Below are 3,901 nucleotides of genomic sequence, written 5' to 3' on the forward strand. Positions count from 1 at the left end.
GCGAGCGGGGCGGCCGGGGGGCTCTCTCCGCGGCTGCTGGGGGCACTGGCTCCAGCCGGGAGAGGAGGCGCAGCCATCGGGTTCAGCCTGCTTCACCTCGGCGCCGTCCCGAGGAGGCTTTAGCTCCCATTCAGTCACACACCCTCCTCCTCCTCCTCTTCCTCCTTAGGTACCAAGGCAGGGATCGCAAGCACGGCACCCCCCCTCCCCGCCAAAAAAAAAAAACCCAACCAAAAGCCAACTTGCCAGCCTGAAGATGGTGGATTTACACTGAGCCACACACAGGCAGGGTCGCCCAGCCACAGCCTGCCCAGCTCGTGCTCTGACAGTTGCAGGTCCTCTGCTCCATGCCGTCCTCCTCTATTTTTTTTTTATCATAACCCCGGTCCGTTTTGAACCCAGGAGCGTATAGTTGGCCAAAGGAGGGAGAGAGAGAGAGAGAAAAAAAACCAGAGTGAGAGACAAGAGGGCTTTTTTTTTTCGCTTTTTTTTTTTTTTTTTGGTTTTGTTTTTTAATTGTGCTCCCCTGGATTTGCAGTGCCTCGCTTCCTGGGAGCGGTGCTGGAGTGGTTTACAGATCATAGGCAGTCTTATATTTTTGAGTTTGGTGGTGGATGGATGCAAGAGGTAGTGAGAAGCCTTTGCAGCCCTGCCTGTTGTTGGTTAGATTGAGGCAGAGACTTGGCTGCGATTGGGACACGACTGTGACATGGGCATCGATCGCTTCCATTGAGAGCAATGCAAAAACACAGCCTGGGTATGTAACACTCTCAGTGCCATCAACACTTGTTTTACTTTATATTTGCTGGCAAAACTGACAGAACAAGCCGAGGGCTTTTCTCTGAAATAAGGACAAACAATTGGATGGGAAGGTGCACAAAGAAGATGGTTAAAATAAACAGTGGGGGGGGGGGAGAGCCTTAATCATTATTACTTCACTTCCTATTCAACTGACTGTATTTAAGGAGTTTCTTTTTCTTCTCGAATGGGAGAGCCTCCTAAACTGACTGAAATAAAAAAAATCAGGCAATCTACCTTGGGGGAATACCTGATAGTTTTCAAGGTTTGCGGTTTCAAGCGGCAGGAAGGCACACAAAAATAAAAGATGGCTAGCCAGCTGTTTTAACCTCTTGCACCTGGCTTCAGTGCCGGGGCTCATCAGGATTATTCAGTTATTCGTGCTATCTGTGCTTGAATATGTATAGTGTACGATCTAGAGATCCACACACTGCCTTGTAGCATCTCTTTATCCTCTGGTCATTGGCATTTTTTTGGAGGGGGGGAATTCTTCAACATAAACATGTATTCCATAGTTTTCATTTTTATGATAATGAATATAGAGGGTCAATGAAACATAGGGGGGAAAGTCATAAATCTGCAAAAGTGAAACCTACCCCAGAAACAAAGAAAGGTCAGGTAAACCATCTGTGTAAGTCACAGGGATAGTACCTGCTGTTTCGTTTATGCAGTGATACTTGTTTATTGTGCTCTGAAATGAAACTTATTTGCTAGACCAGGCTAAAACTAAAGGAAACCTTTCCAGAAACTAAAGGGCATGATTTGCATCTTTCATCAGAGAGGCACGTTTTTTTGTTCCTTCATTTTTTACTAGTTAAAGCTTATATTTTCAAGGATGCTGCACCAGCAAAAGATATAAAGGGGCTGAGAAAAATCACTGTTTAATATTGCAGAATTTACTGCTTCCATTCTGACCATGAGCCTAAATTTACACAATGAAATTTGATTATCTCTAATAACAATATTAGATCCTGCACTGGATGGATGAGAATTGAGGTGGTTTTGTTGATTGCAAGGGTTTAATGTTGCATTTCAGAATCTGATGTGGTTTAGCCTCCCTTCCATTAACTGGAAAACCCCTGAGGTTTTACAATTATTTCTTAAAGATAATACATTTAAGATTGCATTGGTAGGCTGAAGAAAAGTCATAAAGGCAAGAAGGGAAGCCCTTAATAACTCTTGAGATTCAGACATGTTCAGCAGTTAGATTGGCTCTGACTTCACCAAGGGTCGACAATGTGTCATTTCCATGAAGCCAAATTGCCCTCTGCCTATATGATATTAATGTGCAAATCAATATTTCAGGGATTAAATTTCCCTTCTTCATTTTTTATGGTTTCTACCTCAATAAGTCTCAAGTCTATTAGAAGAGGCTGGATGATTTAAAATCTTTCACTGCAGAATGGCTTGTCGTAGCCTTGTTTCACAGACCGTTTTTGGATTTTCGTTGTAAAAGACTAAAGGCATTCCAAAGAAGTTGATAGTCAATGTAGGAACATGCTCAATATTGTAAAGCTCTTGTTCGATTAAGAGCTAAAAAGGTATTGAAAATATAATATATATGTTTATATAATATATATACATTCTACTGCTTTAAAAATATTGTGTTAATCACCTATTGATTTATTTCAAAATCAGTTGAAGCTCCTTTCTTATTAGTGATTTGTTCAGCATTCTTCAGCATTGTTGTTAATTTTCTTAAACAGCATGCATGAATTAATCGGCTGTGAGAATGTGTCTTGGATTTTCTTTTAGGAATAGATTAAACTCAGACATATTTACTTCTTTAACTTAAGTGGTGTGAGCAGTTGAGACTTGATAAAAGAGTTAGGGTAGTATTTTCTGCACTTAGGATGCAGCCTTGTCTTAATGCAGCAAAGGGGCCTTTTACAAATATTGTATGATTTCTGCATAGAAGCTTATCAACAATGTTTGTTAAGGGTTTCTTTTTGAATATTCACAATCAGTTAAAAATGAAAATGGAGCTATCTGATGTGGAAGGAAACAATACATGACAGAAATTTCAGGTCGAAATATGAGGTTGTGACTTTATCACATAATCTTGGGAAGGCCCTACTGTCTATCATTTGGTGTTGTTTTATAGTCTTAGACCATCTGGACCAAGTTCCGCACAGCTGCATGAATTTCATATGTGATAGAACATTTTTTCCATTCAGTGTGAAATGTTCCTTCCTAAAAACGTACACCAGACTCGCTTAATTTAGTCTGCTAAAAGAAATGCACATGAAAAAGGACAAAAGGCTCTTTAATCTCTGCAAGCTGTTTGTTTTTCTTCAAGATTCCTGTCTGTTTGGGTTTGAAAAGTCATGTTTATTGAGGAGATGATTCTGAGGTGTGACATTAAAATAATATATGATTTTTGTGCTGGTTTCTGTTCTCCTACTTAATTTGCAGAACTACTTTTTATGCCTGTCAAAACACACAGTTAATCTATTCTTATTTACAATTAATCTCAATAAAATTAATCTTAACTATGCCTTAGTCAGTGGCTTAAAATATCTAATTATATTCAATTAACTGCTGTCATAGTAATTAACACTGCTTAATTGCCTCTGCATATATTTATGTAAAGCTCATTAGTTACTGCTTGCTCTTTTTTCCCTTTTCTCATTCCCATTTTTGTTGCTCTCAGCTCACTGACATAAAAACTCAGCCTAGTTTTTGACATTTCTGATCTTGAGAGATCTATGACAGTGACAGTAAATGATTTTGTAACCTGCTATTTGGGTAAATATCAGATTATTTGTATGCAGAAAAGATACTAGGGCTGGGTCTTTAAAGACCCTCCAAGCCCTTCCCCTCTTTCCCCCCTGTCGTAGCACAGACAAAAATATCCCAGGGGAGGTGCACCTAGGCCAAGGGTCAGGGAGGATCTAGTCAGGGAACTTCTGGAAGGACTGGATGTATTCAAATCAGCTGGTCCAGACCATCTCCATCCCAGAGTGCTGAGGGAATTAGCTGAGGCCACTGCGGGACCCCTGGCACGGCTTTACGAGCAGTCATGGTGCTCTGGTGTGGTGCCAGAGGACTGGAAGAGGGCCAATGTGGTTCCCATCTTCAAAAAAGGGAGGAAGGAGGACCC

At 40.8% G+C, this 3,901-nt stretch overlaps 1 protein-coding gene across 3 annotated transcripts in view; it reads left to right on the top strand.

The window, feature by feature from the left end:
- ZFHX4 (zinc finger homeobox 4) overlaps positions 1–3,901 on the top strand; it is a 177,816-nt gene that overhangs the window by 1,304 nt on the left and 172,611 nt on the right. Inside the window, exon 1 of one of the 3 annotated variants that reach the window (XM_019549467.1) lies at positions 479–757. The exons of the other annotated variants lie outside the window; for them this stretch is intronic. The gene's annotated coding sequence lies outside the window, so the exon portion shown is untranslated. Of the gene's footprint in view, positions 1–478; positions 758–3,901 lie in introns of those variants that run through there. 3 annotated transcript variants of the gene reach the window in all.

Source organism: Crocodylus porosus, unplaced genomic scaffold (assembly GCF_001723895.1).
Source record: "Crocodylus porosus isolate Cpor-Errol unplaced genomic scaffold, CroPor_comp1, whole genome shotgun sequence".
Lineage (NCBI taxonomy): Eukaryota > Metazoa > Chordata > Crocodylia > Crocodylidae > Crocodylus > Crocodylus porosus.